This window comes from Hydra viridissima, unplaced genomic scaffold, assembly GCF_058129835.1.
Source record: "Hydra viridissima isolate aposymbiotic clone 2 unplaced genomic scaffold, HvirCarnegie_v1 scaffold_16, whole genome shotgun sequence".
Lineage (NCBI taxonomy): Eukaryota > Metazoa > Cnidaria > Hydrozoa > Anthoathecata > Hydridae > Hydra > Hydra viridissima.
The window spans coordinates 8,764,061-8,784,022 of NW_028324315.1; the positions used below are offsets into that span (position 1 = coordinate 8,764,061).

Below are 19,962 nucleotides of genomic sequence, written 5' to 3' on the forward strand. Positions count from 1 at the left end.
TGTGTGTTATGGTTACAAAATTAAAATGTTACATTGTAGAACAGTTTCAGTATTCAAAAGTTTGTGCACAATTAAAGGTAACCCTGTACATATTACGACACATGAAAATGGAATACCATACCACATCGGAGAGCCACTGTGCTCAGTAGCTTTTCTACTGCTGGATATTAGAGTTTTGAAATTCTTAAGAGCTTTTTTAAGTTCGTTTTATAACTCGAACGTATGAAAGAGATGGGTAAAAAATCTTCATATCGTATATCGTAAATGTAAAGAAAAAGTTTTCCACATAGAAACACCGGAAAAAGTCAGGAAACATCTAATATGCTCCAGATATTACAAAAAATTCATAATAATCAGAAAAGATTGTTTTCCTTGGTCAATTGTCTAGCGTAACAACTTTGAAAATAGTTTGAAAATAAGGTGGGTTACAGAATAAGTTGTGTGGAATTTCTAAAACTATATGCAATAAAACACATTGTCCTTAGGTTTAGATTTTTTTATATTACTTCATAGGATACTTGTTCATACCACGGCGGTTCGTTTCTAAAAAGATAGGCCCCAACCATGCAGCAAATACTTGAACACCATGCAGTTACCCCAGCTGTGACTCTAGCAATTACTGCACCAACATTGAGCGGATTAACACACGCTGAAATGCTACCAGAAAGGCATGTAGCTGCACAAAACCAAACAACACAACACCTTGGTTTTAATAGTTCCCCCAACATATTTTATAACTTATCTCTAAAAAAAAGTGTCGTTAAAAAAAAATTTAATACAAATGTTATTAATTGTAACTGATAATACTAATTTTATATTGGTATTTTAATATATTTCAAGACATTAAATTGCTTATTTGCTCCAATCTCAAAATCTTGAAACCAAAAAATGTTCTAGCCACTCCGTTTTTTCTGTTGATGCATTAAAGAATAAAAAGAAAGAAGGTCTTGAATTAGAATCAAGTTCGATATCAAATCACGATATTGTTGATGTTGACTTGCATCCAAAGAAAACTGTTAAGGAAATAAAGGTGAATAAAGACGTTTCAAAAGAAACGAACTTTTGAAAACAAGTTTGAAAACAAGTAAAGATAAAAAACTTTATCTAAGTTAAATAATTTCTGAGCATCTAAAAAATACTTTGAAATTGTGTAAAGGGTGATTCATTTAGATGTACCTTTTTCAACAATGAAAAAAATTTCTTTTAATTTTATTGAAAAATCTTTAAATCATTAAAAAAAAATTTTTTTAATTTTTTTTTAACATAACTTCTTCTAAGTGTTGTCCTTAACTACGGATCACAGGGTCCATTCCAAAAGTGTAGTTTTCTATGAGGCGTTCCAGCATTTTTAGTGGTATTTAGCGAATGACACCAAGTGTTTGTTTCCAACTTCTCAACCGTAGCCGATTTCTCAAAGTTGACTAAATGAGTTAAGTAAATTTGTTAAAAACCAATTAAAACTTGGAAAAAAATTAGATCATTTAAGTAGTTTCTCTGAAAAAAAATCCTTAAAAGGATAGGGGAGGGTCCTCTCTGTACCTCGTGTCATAATTACTTTACTTTTCCTTTAAAAATTAGTTTAGATGAAGCTTTTTTGTATGCACGTTTAAATAAGTCGCAATAATCAAGACAAGCAAATTTGGCATAAATTTAACAGTGTATTTAGGCTAAAATACCTAATTCTAAAAATCTTCATATTGTTAATGCAAGGGAAAAAAGTTACACTCAGGAACACCAGAAAACCTTAGGAAACTTCTGCAAAACTCATTTATTTTACTCAATCAAACTCGCTCATTCAAACAAGTTCATAATAATCAAGAAATACTGTTTTCCTTGGTAAATTGACTAATGCAGTAACTTACAAAATTGTTTGACAGAGAAAGTTGGATTGCAGTATAAGTTATTAGAAATTTCTAAAACTAAATGCAACTGAATACGTGGTAGAAAAAATATCAAACAACATTAAAGGGTCTTTTGGTTTTGATATTATGCATCTCTTTAAACTACAGTATAATCTCTATAAAAATCTTCGTTTCTAACCAGATTGAAGTTCAGATTTGAGATCAGATAGGCCCCAACCATGCAGCAAATACCTGAACACCATGCAGTTACCCCAGCTGTGATTCTAGCAATTACTGCACCAATATTGAGCGGATTAACACACGCTGTAATGCTACAAGAAAACCATGCAGCTGCACAAAACCAAGCAATGCAACACCTTCGACTTTCTAATACCGCCAACATATTTTTTAACTAATCACTAAATATAAAGATTACTTTAAAAAAGTTAAATATAAATGTAAATATTTGTAACTGATAGTATTAATTTTATCCATATTTTAACGATGTATGAGTTGTTAATTTGATATTTTTGTTAAATTTGTTAAATTATTTGTTTCAGTCACAAAACCTTGAAAGCCAAAAATGTTCTCATATATAAGTTATATATAAATTATTATATACAAATGATATATTTTTGTTATATGTTTTGTTTCATTATATATATATATATATATGAGCAATAGACGCCTTTAGGGAAAGAGAGAAGACTTCAAAGTTAGTTAGAGAAGTTAAACCAAAAAATAATGGGAAACAGGTGTCCACTGCAAAAAAAAAGCATTTTAAAAAATTCCCTCTAAGAGTTTACAGAACTTGAACTGATACATTACATAAAAATAATTAATAGTCTGCTAGTTGGCTGAAAAGTACGCTACCTTGACAAAAGTTCTTTTTTTAAGATTCTATTAGAGTCTTAGTGACTTTTAAAATTAAAATTCATATAGAGTTTCTTTAGACATTTTAAAACTAGTGTAGGTTGCCAGCTAACATTTTTATCATCAAGATTTATGTTAAAAACTGCTTGATTAAGTTTTGAAAGCAAACAATATTACCCAGAACACATTGTTGAGTGATTCCATGTCAATTAACTTAAAAAAACGAAAACCTGCAATCTATTTCGCCCGAAATTTGCCACAAAAACGTTAAGTGATAAAATGTAAAAATAAAACGTTTAGAAATAATAATTAGGAAAGACAGTATGTTTTGTCCTTCAAGTTCCTATCCGTTCAAGATTTACAGGTTCTTGAAGCTTGGTCAATTTAAAAATGAAAGTGGACAAGAGATAAACTGTTAACTTTTACTTCTGATGATGAGGTATTTGTAATATTGGTATTACGCTGATGAGGTATTTGTAATATTGGTATTACGCTGATGAGGTACTTGTAATATTGGTATTACGCTGATGAGGTATTTGTAATATTGGTATTACGCTGATGAGGTACTTGTAATATTGGTATTACGCTGATGAGGTACTTTTAATATTGGTATTACGCTGATGAGGTATTTGTAATATTGGTATTACGCTGAAATTCGATACCTATGTAGTTTAAGATGTATTTCAAAATTGTAGTTTCTTATCTCTCAAATCAACATAAAATAGTTTATTTCAAGATCCATATAAATATTGCAATAAAGTTGTTTTAAGATCCACGAGAATATTGCAATAAAAGAGGGTGTAAACTACAAAATCTCCAAAAAAAATCACTGAAAAAAGAAACATTCTGTTTAGATTTTCTTTAACATTGAATTTATGCCTATTCTTAGGACTAATTTTGTTTTAGCCTCACGTTTAGCCTCATGTTTAGCCTCACATTTTGTTGAGATCAATCAAGTTAGAATTCATATCATACTGACAACAAAAAGGTATAAAAACGCATTTTTAAAGAAGACATTTACGGATTTTATATATGCTTTACATCAAATTTTTTAATTTATGAAAGCAGGCTTCGAAAATGTATGTCACTAATTTTTTTCAAGTCGTCTTTGGCTAAATAAAAATAGTAGTAAAGTCCTGTTTGTTAGTTGGTATTTTGATTTAGCAAACGATGTGGACACCTGGAATCCAACATTGGCTATCCAATGAAATCTGTACGTATGAACTATTTTTAGAAACTTACTGATATGACACAGTTCATAAATTAATTACGGAAGTCCTATTAATGAAAAAGAAAAAACAATATTGGCGTGTTTAACTTATCATTTCATATTTATTTACTTTGGCTCAAAACTCCTGGAAACTCGAATTTAAAATAATGGTGATATTAAAGCGAAATATAATTTTTTAGGAATAATTTTTCAAAAACTAATTAAAAACCAATGGTAAGTGCATCTTCCGATCGTTGGAATTATATTATATAAAGGATGGGCATGAAGTGAAGTTGATTGCGCTTAAGATGCAATGTAAATCATATTCGAGTTATATGAAAAGAGTTTACAGTCTTTCCTAAATGTCTCAAAACATTTGAGACAAATTTCAGCGACTTTAGTGAGGTAGGATGCAACTCCCTTGTTTTTTTGATTAGGAATTTATCTATTACATTTATCCTAAAAAAAAACATCAAATAATTCAGCATGATTAATAATTATGCTGAATTATTTATATAATTATATAAAATGATAATTTAAAAAAATAAAAACTGAGCGGAAAACTCTTTTTAAGGGAATAAAAATATTTCATTTGGTATTAAGAAAAATAAGGAAAAATGTGCCAAAACACATTTTGTAGGTTTATTGACATAATGTCTATCAAAACAAAAGTTCACTTACAAGGATGCTTAAACAAGAGTTTACGTTTTGTAAAAAGAATCAGAGGCGCTGCAGAGTTAAAAGTTGAATTCACGATCTATCTTAAATTAACTCAACTTGGCTTTATTTGAGTTTCTTTTGTGTGCGTGTGTTAAAAGTTTTGAAACCTGGATAAGATATTTTTAAGAGTGGACGTCCCGTATAATATTATCCCGTTATACAACTCAATATAACTCCGAGAAAAAAATAGATTTCAAAGAAATGCCAGTATTGGCATTTCTTTGAAATCTGTTTTTTTCTCGGAAAAAAGCAAATTTCAAAGAAATTTGAAGTGGTTACATTGTAATAAACAGCAGTTTGTTTCAATTCGAATTGAAACAAACTGCTGTTTATTACAATGTAACCACTCAAAAACATTAACCAATATTTTATACAGAAACAAATAAAAATGAAATGACGCCAACGCTCAAAGCAATATAACTAATATAAAAAGCAAAAAACAACAAAAAAGAAATCTGAGAAGACAGACCGACAAACAGTGAAGGATTGAAAAGAGAATATAGTTTGGAGTTGAGTTTTGAATTACGAAAAGAAGAGGTGATAACAGAGTTTTTAGGTTTTACGAAAAAAAAAGTAGAACAAACCATTTATAAACAAATAAAAACCGTATTCCATTTGGCGCAGCAACAAAAAGGAAGAAGGATTTTATAAATAGATGCAATAAATGGAGATAAATGGGCAGAGAAAAAAATAATAATAAAGAAAATGCTTGTACTTGCAGTCTCCATTTTATATCATTTAAATTGTTTTACAAGAGTGCTTTGATATCATTGAATAAGCGAGTCATTATTTATAACTAGCATTTTATTAGGAAAAAAATCAAACAATCGATTAAAACCCTGACTCAATTTTCAAACTTATTCTGTTTCAATAAAACAGCAATAAACAAAAATAGAAAGTTAAAACGTCATGAGCAATTGGTTAATCAAGAACAAATTGGTTACTTGAGAATAAATATTGTATTATTGTTCTTAAAAATTAGAGATGTTAAAAACTAATTCCTTATCATTGAAATAAATCTATGCTTCCAGAAATGAAAAACTAGTGAAGAAGAAATTGTATCATTAAAATAAGAAAAGCTTAACAATCAGATGAAAATAATTTTCCGAAAGACAAAAATACTAGGAAAAAGAGAAGAAAAAAAAAGCAAGTAATTTGGTGAAAATAAATTCATATAATTTGAACTTCATGACTGGTTTAAAAAAAACAAAAAAGTATTCAACTGGGTTCTTTTTTTTTTCATAGAAGATGAAAAAAAATGATGAAAAAAATTGAGCTATGAGATTTTTTTCACACATGACATCTTCTATGAAAAAAGAAAGAATTCTTCTCTCTTATTTTTGATGAAATTATGATAAGGTTTACCAAATAGAGATCTCTTTTATTGATTTAATTTCAGCACAGAAAATGTTTCAAGAAGAAAATGGCCAAAATATATAATTATAAATAAAATATATAATTATAAATAATATATATAATTATAAATAATATATATAATTATAAATAATATATATGATTATAAATAATATATATAATTATAAATAATATATATAATTATAAATAATATATATAATTATAAATGATATATATATTTTGGCCTGCGATGGCCTAAAGTTAAATATCTAGCTGTATGGCGTTCACGAAATGCAAGACAATGAAATATATATATATATATATATATATATATATATATATATATATATATATATATATATATATATATATATATATATATATATATATATATATATATATAGACAAACACACACACACACACACACACACACACACACACACACACACACACACACACACACACACACGCACACACACACACACAACTGTTATACACTCAATTTTTATCGCTATTTGGGAAAAATCTTTTAGGATCGTCTTGTCTCGAATAAAAATTACCGCTTGCAGCTCGCTATTTTACCCAATTAAATTTAATTATGAAAAAATTAATTACCACAAAGTTAGTTAGAAATGGACAATAATTTATTAAATAAATCTTGCACTTTTTTTCTTTAAGTTGAAGCTTCAAAATAATTTTAGGGTTTAAAAACTTATTTAAGTAGTTGGTACATGAAAAAAGCTTTCATGTTTGTTTGTTTGTTACAGGAGTTGGTTGTCTACTCTGGAAAAGAGATCCCACCTGAAGGGTAAAGACACAAAAGTAAAAATCTCTCATTGGACATTAAAATATATGCTTAGTTCATAAACGTTGGTTTTCAAATGCTTATACTAGTAATTTAAAAAATCTAAAAAATAACCAGTTTCCTTTACCTTAGGTGCTTCTAATATTTGTTTCAAAACCATTTTGAAAAAATGAACATTTCTGACAATTTGTCAATTTTTTAGAAGAACTTAATTTAGACTTTTTTTTTTGTTTTTTTTTTTCTTCGCTTTTAAAAAAGTTTACACTTATAACAAGCTTAACTATAAAATTAAAAAAGTAAAATGATTACGTCACTAGAAAAAAAAACCAAATATATCTACATGATTATAAGTGAAATATTTAGTTTTATAATCCATTTGAAGTAATAAAATTTTTAATTTCGGTAATCTTTGTCTTTAATTGATAAACTTTGATTCAATAGGTGATTTAATATCTCATTCGGTTCAAAAATTATTATTTTCAATAAATTTTTTATCGGTAACATTTGTTTAATGACGTCGGAATATAGTCGGATTTTTTGTTTTGCTAATTTTCCTGTAATCAGATCATCTTTTTTTCTCAGAATTATATTGAAGTTTATAACGATACGATTCGTCCACTCTTACTAATATCCAGTCCAAATTTTAAAGCCTTTATCAAATATTTGCTAGCTTAAGGGGCAAAACGTTTATGAAGTTGCATATATTAGAAATGATGTAAACTTTTACAACCTTGAAAGCGCCTGCGTTTATTTTTACTAAAGGTGTATGTGATTCTTGTAACAATTTTTATAGGTTAAGATTTTTTTGATGATTATTATGCTAACAACCCAACAAAATGTATTTTGGCATCATTTTTCTTTAGCGGTCTAAAAAAATAAATGGAGTATTTTTTCTTTCCTTAATTAGTATTTTCTGCTAAAAACAACATCACTCTTTTTTTTAAAATTTTTTTCGGATTAATATTTTTAATAATAATAATAATAATAATAATAATAATAATAATAATAATAATAATAATAATAATAATAATAATAATAATAATAATAATAATAATAATAATAATAATAATAATAATAATAATGATAATAATAATAATAGTAACAATAATGATAATAATAATAATAATAGTAATAACAATAGTAATAATAGCAATAATAATAATGATAATAATAATAATAATAATAATAATAATAATAATAATAATAATAATAATAATAATAATAATAATAATAATAATAATAATAATAATAATAATAATAATGATAATAATGATAATAATAATAATAATAAAAATAATAATAATAATAATAATAATAATAATAATAATAATAATACTAATAATAATAATAATAATAATAATAATAATAATAATGATAATAATAATAATAATAATAATGATAATAATAATAATAATAATAATAATAATAATAATAATAATAATGATAATAATAATAATAATAATAATAATAATAATAATAAAAATGATAATAATAATAATAATAATAATAATAATAGTAATAATAATAATAATAATAATAATAATAATAATAATAATAATAATAATAATAATAATAATAATAATAATAATAATAATAATAATAATAATAATAATAATAATAATGATAATAATAATAATAATAATAATAATAATAATAATAATAATAATAATAATAATAATAATAATAATAATAATAATAATAATAATAATAATAATAATAATAATAATAATAATAATAATAATAATAATAATAATAATAATAATAATAATAATAATAATAATAATAATAATAATAATAATAATAATAATAATAATAATAATAATAATAATAATAATAATAATACTAATAATAATAATAATAATAATAATGATAATAATAATAATAATAATAATAATAATAATAATAATAATAATAATAATAATAATAATAATAATAATAATAATAATAATAATAATAATAATAATAATACTAATAATAATAATAATAATAATAATGATAATAATAATAATAATAATAATAATAATAATACTAATAATAATAATAATAATAATAATGATAATAATAATAATAATAATAATAATAATAATAATAATAATAATAATAATAATAATAATAATAATAATAATAATAATAATAATAATAATAATAATGATAATAATGATAATAATAATAATAATAATAATAATAATAATAATAATAATAATACTAATAATAATAATAATAATAATAATAATAATAATAATAATAATAATAATAATAATAATAATAATAATGATAATAATAATAATAATAATAATAATAATAATAATAATAATAATAATAATAATAATAATAATAATAATAATAATAATAATGATAATAATGATAATAATAATAATAATAATAATAATAATAATAATAATAATAATAATAATAATAATAATAATAATAATAATAATAATAATAATAATAATACTAATAATAATAATAATAATAATAATGATAATAATAATAATAATAATAATAATAATAATAATAATAATAATAATAATAATAATAATAATAATAATAATAATAATAATAATAATAATAATAATAATAATAATAATAATAATAATAATAATAATAATAATAATAATAATAATAATAATAATAATAATAATAATAATAATGATAATAATGATAATAATAATAATAATAATAATAATAATAATAATAATAATAATAATAATAATAATAATAATAATAATAATAATAATAATAATACTAATAATAATAATAATAATAATAATGATAATAATAATAATAATAATAATAATAATAATAATAATAATAATAATAATAATAATAATAATAATAATAATAATAATAATAATAATAATAATAATAATAATAATAATAATAATAATAATAATAATAATAATAATAATAATAATAATACTAATAATAATAATAATAATAATAATGATAATAATAATAATAATAATACTAATAATAATAATAATAATAATAATAATAATAATAATAATAATAATAATAATAATAATAATAATACTAATAATAATAATAATAATAATAATGATAATAATAATAATAATAATAATAATAATAATAATAATAATAATAATAATAATAATAATAATAATAATAATAATAATAATAATAATAATAATAATAATAATAATATAAAAAGTAATATTGTGTACTGAGATTATTTTTTGATTTCAAAGTTTAACCATGCATGTTTTTTTTCATAACTATTAATGATAAAGATTCAGGGATAAGATATCAAGGCAAAGTGAAGAAGTTAAACCAAAGAATAAGTGTGGAACAAGTGTCCACTACAAAAATAAAAACATTTTTAAAAAATTGCTCTAGCAGTTTTTGCAATTTTTTTTTTTTTTTTTTGCGTGGAGCTTTCGTCGAGTTGAGACGCATTTCTTTCTTAAAAAAAAAATTTAACAATCGCGCAAGTGAAAGAACTATTAGAAGCTCGTGAAAATACTTTATTAAAAATCTTTGGAGAGAAAATTGACAAACTTGAAGGGAAAATAGAGCAATTAAAAAACGAAAACATTTTACTAAAAAATGAAATTGCTGCAATAAAAAAAGGGATGAACTTCCAAAACGAATGCTTCGAAAAAACCATAAAGGAAACGAACGAACTTAATGAAGAACTAAAAAATCAAATCAAAGAAAATAAAAAAAAAAGTCAAGCGAACTTTTTTTAGATAAAATTGCTGAATTAGAAGATCGCAGCAGGAGAAACAACTTGAGGTTTGAGGGTTTTGAAGAAAAAGAAAACAAATCATGGGAAGAAAGCGAGTCGAAAGTAAAATATTTTATTAAAGAAAAATTAAATATAAAACACGACATTCAAATACAAAGAGCCCACAGAACACGAAAAAAAAAAAAAAGTAACTGGACATAAAAAGCGACGAACAATAGTTTTAAAGTTCCTAAACTATAAAGACAAAGAAAAAATATTACAGCATTATTAAGGACTAAAGCTTTGGAATGAACGTATATATCTTAACGACGACTACAGCGAAAGAACGATTGAAAAAAGAAAAATACTCTTTGCAAAAGCTAAAGAATTATGATCCTCAGATAAGTATGCAAAAGTTGTCTATAATAAACTTATAACGCGCGATTAATTGATTACGATAACAAAAAGAAATTCTTTTAAACTGTGCACAAAAAATAATTACAAAAATGAATGACTTTCAATCGCTAACCCATAATTTTTATGAAAAATACATTATGTCAGATGAAAACGCAGACCCAGATGTAAATTTTTTTTAGTGATATGTACACGGACAATTTATATCATTACCCTAGCACCATTAAAGAATTTCTTTTTAAAAATGTAAATGAAACGAACAGTGAAAGAATCAGAATCCCCACATGTGGAGGATTCTGATTCATAAATATAAGGAGTTTAACCAAAAATAATGAAAACTTTCGACATTTTCTAGAAGAAACTGAAAACATTTTTAATATTATGTGTTGCGGAAACTTGGTGCCCTTCTATCGAACTTGAAAATAATTCTAATTTTCATATAAAGAAATTTGAATTAATCTCATTAGAAAGACAAACAAACAAACGCGATGGAGGAGTTCTTATATACTTTAAAGAAAACATTGCGTATTAAGTTAGAAGCGATTGGAGCGTTTCTGACAAAGATAAAGAGATCATAACTATTGAATTAATCATTAACAAAGGAAAAAACATACTTATAAACTGCTGCTATAGGCCACCTGACGGCGCGTGCGAAAATTTTATCTTTTATTTGCAACTTAATATAGTTCACGCTGGTAACAACGAAAGAAAAAAAACTTAATAATTGGGGATTTTAATACGGACTGTCTTACTTATAACAAAGGCAAAAAAGTGAGAAGTTTCTACGATGAAATTTTTTTAGCAGGCGCAATTCCCTTTATCAATCATCCAACTGGAGTAACAAAAAATTCTACTACTCTCATTGATAATATCTTTACTACAGACATCTTTAATAACTCCATCCAAAAAGGTATCGTAAAAACTGATATATCGGACCACTTTCCTATTCTCCTAACCCTTAACACAACGTTATCAAATAAAATTAAACAAAATAGAACTGTAAAAAAACGAATTTACAGCGACAAAAAAATAAATGATTTTAAACATCAACTATCATTACTTCATTGGGGGCACATCAACTTTAATGAAGATGCAAGTACTATTTATAATAAATTCTTTGAAACATTCTACTCAGTATATGACGCGAACTTTCCAGTACGTAAAAAAGTTATGTCATAAAACCTTCAATAGTTTTTGGATTACAAAAGACTTTAAAAAATCTTCGAAAATAAAGCAGAAGCTGTATATTAAATATTTAAAAACTAAATCTTCTGCAAATGAAAAAATATAAAAATTATAAAAATTTATTTGAAAAAATTCGCAAAAATCTAAAGAAAAATTACTATACTAATCTGATCAATAAGTTTAAAAACAACTCAACGCGCACCTGGCAAATAGTAAAAGAGATAACAGGTAAATCAAAAAGTCACTTAAATTCTTTACCACAAACTATAAAATTTGAAGATGTAAATATATGTGAACCGAGCAAAATTGCAAACATACTTAATAAATTTTTTACTGAAATTGGAACCAATCTCTCTAAAAAAATTCCTATGACCGAAAGTTCGTTTGAAGACTTCTTGTGTCCTATAAATAAATCTCATTATAACAATGAGTATTCTTCTGAATTATCCCACGACGAGCTCGATATAACCTTTAAATCTCTAAAAAGAAATGAAGCTGTTGGTGCTGATGAAGTAAGTGGTAACATAGTTGCAGAATGTTATGAATGTCTGAAAGATATTCTTTATAAAGTGTTTAATGCATCTATAAAACAAGGAATTTTCCCGGATCAATTGAAAATTGCGAAAGTCATACCATTTTACAAATATGGCGATAAAACAAATATCAACAACTATCGCCCGATTTCGGTTCTTTCAACTTTTTCAAAATTATTGGAAAGAATAATATATAATAGAATATTTAGATATTTTGACCAAAATAATATACTATATTCCAAACAGTTTGGCTTTAAAAAAAATATTTCAACTGAGCACGAAATTATTCAATTTGTTAGGGAAATCTCAGAATCTTTCGAAAAAAAACAATATACCCTAGGAGTCTTTATTGATCTTTCGCAGGCTATCGATACCTTTGACCATAAAATATTGCTTAAAAAGCTCGAATACTATGGAATCAAAAACAACATGCTAAAATGGTTTCATAGTTACTTTTCAAATAGAAAGCAATTTCTTACCTATAATGATGGCCTGCGGTGTTCCACAAGGCTCTATTCTAGGTCATCTTATGTTTTTAATTTATGTTAATGATTTAAGCAAAGCAGCTAATCTTCGAAGTATTATGTTTGCTGATGATACGAATTTTCTTATCAAACAGTAATATTAATGAGCTGTTTTCAGATATGAACAAAGAACTTAAATGCGTATCTGAGTGGTTTAAATGTAACAAGTTGACCTTAAACCTTGATAAAACAAAATACATTCTATTTCACCCTATATCTAAAAAACGTTTTTTACCAACAACCATGCCAAAAATTCTTATTGATGAACTAGAAATAAAAAAGGAAACTTTTACTAGTTTTCTTGGCATTTATCTTGATGAGAATGTTACATGGAAACCACATATTGGCTACATTTGTACAAAGGTTTCTAAAAATATAGGAGTCCTCTATAAGTCAAGAAATTATTTAAACAAAACCATTTTAATCCAACTCTATTACTCATTTATACATAGTTATATTAACTATGTATAAATGTATAACTATGTATAAATGAGTTAATATAAGATAGTTATATTAACTCATTTTTACATAGTTATATTAACTATTTATACATAGTTATATTAACTATATAAATATTGCTTGGGGAAGTACAAGCAAAAGTAAGTTGCGCACTCTTTACCATCGTCAGAAATACGCAATACGCTTAGTTTGTTTTGAAAATCGACTTACGCATTCAAAGTTTTTATTCAAAAAAATAAAAGTACCTAACATTTATGAAGTGAATGTATATAAAATATTATGCTTTATGTTTCAATGTAAAATCAATCCGTCCTTACACGTTTTTAAAGATTTTATTACCTTAAAAACAATAAATAAGTATACACTACGAAATGATAACTCACTCTTTGAACCCTTTTGTCGAACAAAGTTCAATCAGTTCTGTATAGCTTATCGTGCACCCAATCTCTGGAACAAAGTTGTTTTACCTCATTTTGATTTATCACTTACCTTCCCAGTCTTTAAAAAGAAATTTAAAAAATTCATTCTCTTTAATGTCAATATGTTGAAATACTTTTAAAAATAAGAAATTTGTATAAAAACGGTCTTTTGTTTTTTGTATTTTGTCATTTTTATTTGTCTATATTTATTAATGGCCTAAGTTATATTCTATTATAACTTTTTATGGTTCTGGCGACAAGATCATTAGATCTTCTATCAGATACCAAGTTTTTATTTAAATTAGCAAAGTGTATCGTAACAACTAAGCAAATTATTGTTATTGACTTTGCAAAGGCGTATATATATATATATATATATATATATATATATATATATATATATATATATATATATATATATATATATATATATATATATATATATATACGCCTTTGCAAAGTCAATAACAAAAGTAGAACCATATTTGACAGAAGAAGCCTTACACTCAGTTTTGTTGTACGGTCCAGGAAACTAAAGTATTTTTTTCTGCTTTCTGATTCATTTTGAACTCCTTTATGACTTCCGGAATTTTTAGTAGCTCTTCTTTAGTCGAGTTTATCTTTTCGCAAATTCCGTTATTTCGCGTCGCACAGTGAGTCTGAATGGTGAAAAAACGGCAAAAATGATATAACCATCGAATATAAAAATGTGATATATCAATTCTAGTATTTTTGGGTCAGAAAATATAAAAAAATTTTACGCATACCCAAGACGCGTGTTTCGTGTGCGTACACGTCTCAGTGTAATTTACGCGTAAGTAATGATTTAAATAAAAAATTTAGGCTCTTCAATCCCAAATATCATATTATACTACCTAGAAAATTTATACCACGTATTTTTTAAATAAACCTTACGTGTACCTAAAGCGCGCACTACATACGCGTATGCGTGTTATAGCCTTTTACGCGCACAAAAATTGATTTAAATAAAAAAAAATTTGGGTTCCTCAAACTAAAACACGCACGTATATAAACTAAAGTAACTTGGCTTTTTAAAAAAACTTTTTTCAAAAGTTTAAAAAAAACTTGCATTTAAAAAACCAAAAGGTATTATCTTTTCTATGACCGAAACAAAAAAAGAAAAAAGGTAGTATTAGCAACAACAGCTTTATTTTGTTATTACGTCCTTGATAAAGACAAACTTTCTGGGGGAAGTGGTGATCCATTTTTGGATTTGTATTTTTTGAAACTAATGTTAGATATTACACGATCACTTCTGATCCAGAGGTATTGGTACTGGTTCATCCTAACATTCTTTCTAGATATCTTGGTGGTATGGTTCAATCTTTGCTTTGCGAATTTCCTTATACAGAGCCTGTTGTGACTCCTGACAGTCAGTTCTAATGCCTCAGATATCTGCACCCCATGTTTCAAGAGCTACCAAGAATACCTTTCTAGTATAAGAGCAGTTTTTTCATAACAATACTGACCAAACCTTTCACAGTTCAACTCATAACCAGAGCATACTGGTATTAGGGCTCCTCAATCCTCAATCTGACAATTAAATCTACCTAATATTCCTGTTATATCAGCAAAAATCAAACAGTAAGAAGAGATGCATTGTCTCTTCACAGAGCTTCAACTACCACTTAAGTATATAAGAGTATGGGTAGTAACACGTTTTAGATCTTCCAAAAAATTAAAATCTGCTCCATTTATATTCATTTTGCCTGAAAAAACTACAAAGGTATTAGATACATATACACATTAATATTTAAAGTATTGCACGTTGTAGCAGTAGAAGCCTCTCAATCATATTCAGCTTCGAGATCCGACGAGCTTTCCAGTCTCTCAAAAGTTGCAGCTCTTTTTATGTCCTAGAACTACGTATTGCTGCAACATCTCGTTCATGCGATCACTATTACACGAACTTTCTTTATCACGGAATCAATTTCCGGGACTAGAACTGGTTCCTCTTTATCAGGCACGTTTAGGGCACAATTATCCTTCAAGCGGTCTTCATCTTCATGTTTGAAATCCACATTGCCACTTTAAATAGCCTTTCAAAAGCGTCACCCGCTGATGGTGAGTATTGTCTTTAACATTGGCTGAAGGAACTAAAGTTGAAATTGACTCGTTTTTTTGTCTCATTTTTACAGGTTTACAGTTTTTGTTTTGCTTTATGAAACAGACTTTTGCAAGAGACAGATTTCCTAAGTATTAATTGTAGGAGAGAAATGGCCGCTAAAGGGTTGCGGCAATATTGAAAAACTTTAAAAGTATGTAAATAACTTTTGGTAATGTAAAACCTTATGCATTTTGTAAACTCGTTTTAAAAGAGAGCTTATGAGTAGATTATGATGTACAGTTGTTTGTCAGCATCAAATGACTTACGTAAACTTTTTCAAAGTTGATTAAAACTTGGAAAAAAGATCAGATCTTTTGAGTAGTTTCTCTGAAAAGTTTATTTAGAAGAATGCAGAGGATCCTCACTATAGCTCTTGTCATAATTGCATTACTTTTCCTTTTAAAATATAGTTTTGATAAAACTTCTTTGTGTGCACATTTAAATAACCCGGAAAAATGATAAATAAGCCGGAAAAATGATAAAAGTACCGAAACTAAAATTCAAATTCAAAAAAATCTACATATCGTAAATGTAAAGAAAAAATGTTACACTTAGGAACACCGGAAAAAGTCAGGAAACATCTGATATACTCCAGATATTACAAAAAATTTATAATAATCAGGAAACGTTGTCTTCATTGGTCAATTGTCCAGCGTAATAACTTTGAAAATAGTTTGACAATAAGTTGAGTTACAGAATAAGTTGTGTAGAATTTCTAAAACTATATGCAGTTAAACACATTGTCCTTAGGTTTAGATTTTTTTATACTACTTCATAGGATCCTTGTTCATACCATGGTGGTTCGCCTCTACACAGGTTGATCCCAAGCATGCAGCAAAAACCTGAAAAATATGCAGTTACTCCAGCTGTGATTCTAGCGATTACTACACCAATATTGAGCGGATTAACACACGCTGAAATGCTACCAGAAAACCATGCAGCTGCACAAAACCAAGCAATACAACACCTTCCAGTTACCCCCATCATACTTTTTTACTTAATCTCTAAATATAAATTTTATTTTAAAAAAGTTAAATATAAATATAAATATTTGTAACTGATGGTATTAATTTTATCCATATTTTAATGTTGTATATAAATTATATATAATTTATATATTTTTGTTATATGTTTTTTTTCATTATATATATGTATATATGTATATATATATATATATATATATATATATATATATATATATATATATATATATATATATAATAATAATAATAATAATATATATATAATGGACGCCTTTAGGTAGAGAAAGAGAGAAAGCACTTTAAAAAATTGCCTCTAAGAGTTTACAGAACTTGAACTGATGCATTACATTAAAATAATTAATAGTCTGTTAGTTGGCTGAAAAGTACGCTACCCTGACAAAAGTTCTTTTAAATTCCTATAGAATTTTTATTGACTTTTGAGAATCTATTAGAGTCTTAGTGACTTCTAAAATTAAAATTCATATAGAGTTTTTATAGACATTTTAAAACTAGGGTAGGTAGTTAGCCAACATTTTTATCATCAATAGTTATGTTAAAAACTGCTTGATTAAGTTTTGAAAACAAACAGCCTTACCCAGAACACATTTTTGAGTGATTCCATGTCAAATAACGCAAAAAAACAAAAATCTGTTATCTACATCACCTGAAATTTGCCACAAAAACGTTTAGAGATAAAATGTAAAATAAAATGTCTAGAAATATTAATTAGGAAGGACTGTATCTTTTTTCCTTCGAGTTCCTATCTGTTCAAGATTTATAGGTTCTTGAAGTTTGGTCAATTTAAAAATGAAAGGGGACAAGAGATAAACTGTTAACGTTTACTATTACGCTGATAAGGTATTTGTAATTGTGGTGTTACGCTGTATGCATATGTAGTTTAAGATGTATCTGAAAGTTGTAGTTTCTTATCTCTCAAATCAACATAAAACCTGAAAAAAGAAATATTCTACTTACATTTTCTTTAAGGTTGAATTTATGCCTATTCTGAGGACTAATCTTGTTTTAGCCTCACGCTTAGTCTCGTGTTTAACCTCACGTTTAGTCTCGCGTTTAGCCTCACGTTTAGCTGAGATCGATCAAGTTAGAAACCATATACTGACTTAAAAGGTTTAAAAGCGCATTTTTAAAGAAGACATTTAGGGATTTTATGCTTTACATTCAAATTTTTTATTTTATGAGAGCAAATTACATGTAAAATGTACAAAAACAAAAAAGATTTCGAAAATATGTCACTAATTTTTTTCAAGTCGTATTTGGCTTAATAGTGGCAAAGTCCTGCTTGATAGTTGGTATTTCGATTCAGCAAATGATGTGGACATCTAGAATCCAAAATTGGCTATCCAATGAAATTTGTACATATGAACTATTTTTAGAAACTTACTAATGTGATACAGTTCATTAGTTAATTACGGAAGTCCTAATAATCAAAAAGAAATAATAACATTGGTGTGTTTTACTTATCATTTTATATTTATTTATTTATTTTAGCTCAAAACTCATGGTAACCCGTATTTAATACAATGGTGATATTAAAGCGAAATATAATTTTTTAGAAATGATTTTGTAGAAAATAAATCAAAACAAATGGTAAGTGCATCTTCAGATCTAATTAACGATGGAAGACTATTATATAAAGGATGGAGATGAAGTGAAGCTCATTGCGCTTAAGATGCAATGTAAATAATATTCAAATTATAAGAAAAGAGTTTACAGTCTTTCTTAAATGTCTCAAAACATTTGAGGCAAATTTCAGCGACTAGGATGCAACAAGGAGGTAGGGATGCAACCGCCTTGTTTTTTAGTGAGGTAGGATGCAACTCCCTTGTTTTTTTGATCAGGAATTACTCTATTACATTTATCCTAAAAAAAAACATCGAATAATTCAGCATGATTAATAATTATGCGGAAATATTTATATAATTATATAAAATAATGATTTAAAAAGATAATAATTTAGCATAAAACGCTTTTTAAGGAAATAAAAAATATTTCATTTAGTTTTAAGGAAAATAAGGAAAAAATAGCAAAAACACATTTTGTAGGTTTATTGACACAATGTCTATCAAAACAAAAGTTAGCTTACATGGATGCTTAAACAAGAGTTTACGTTTTGTAAAAAGAATTAGAGGCGCTGGAGAATTAAAGTTGAATTCACGATCTCTCTTAAATAAATTTTACTTGGCTTTATTTGCGTTTCTTTTGTGTGCATGTGTTAAAAGTTTTGAAACTAGGATTAGATATTTTTAAGAGTGGACGTCCCGTATTACGTCCCGTATTATATTATCCCGTTATACAATTCAATATAATTCCGAGAAAAAATACAGATTTCAAAGAAATGCCAATACTGTGAGGAAGCTAATTCAAATTGAAACAAGCTGCAGTTTATAACACTGTAACCACTCAAAAACATCAATCAATATTTTATACAGTAACAAATAAAAATGAAAAGACGCCAACGCTCAAAGCAATATAACCAATATAACAAGCAAAAAAAAACAACAAAAAAGAAGTCTGAGAAGACAGACCGGCAAACTGAGAGGGATGGAAAAGAGAATACGGTTAGGAGTTGAGTTTTGAATTACGAAAAGAAGAGGTGATAACAGAGTTTTTAGGTTCTACGAAAAAAAAAAGTAGAATAAACCATTTATAAACAAATCAGAAAAGGAAAAAAGAAGAAGGATTTTATGAATAGATGCAATAAATGGAGATAAATGGAGACAAAAATAATAATAAAGAAAATGCTTGCACTTACAGTCTCCATTTTATATCATTTATATTGTTTTATAAGAGTGATATCATTGAATA

At 25.6% G+C, this 19,962-nt stretch overlaps 1 long non-coding RNA gene across 2 annotated transcripts; it reads right to left on the reverse strand.

Annotated features, from left to right (window-relative positions):
* Positions 1 to 1,166: 1,166 nt before the first annotated feature.
* LOC149877952 (uncharacterized) lies at positions 1,167 to 19,367 on the reverse strand. 2 transcript variants are annotated; one of them, XR_016448113.1, is made up of 4 exons: positions 19,241 to 19,361; positions 18,948 to 19,017; positions 2,041 to 4,344; positions 1,167 to 1,421 (listed from the first exon to the last, which is right to left on the reverse strand). It is a non-coding gene; the product is annotated as an uncharacterized LOC149877952 (long non-coding RNA). The 2 variants fall into 2 exon arrangements; XR_016448112.1 differs by lacking the exon at positions 1,167 to 1,421 and having other exon boundaries at positions 1,963 to 4,344; positions 19,241 to 19,367.
* Between the last annotated feature and the right edge of the window lie 595 nt (positions 19,368 to 19,962).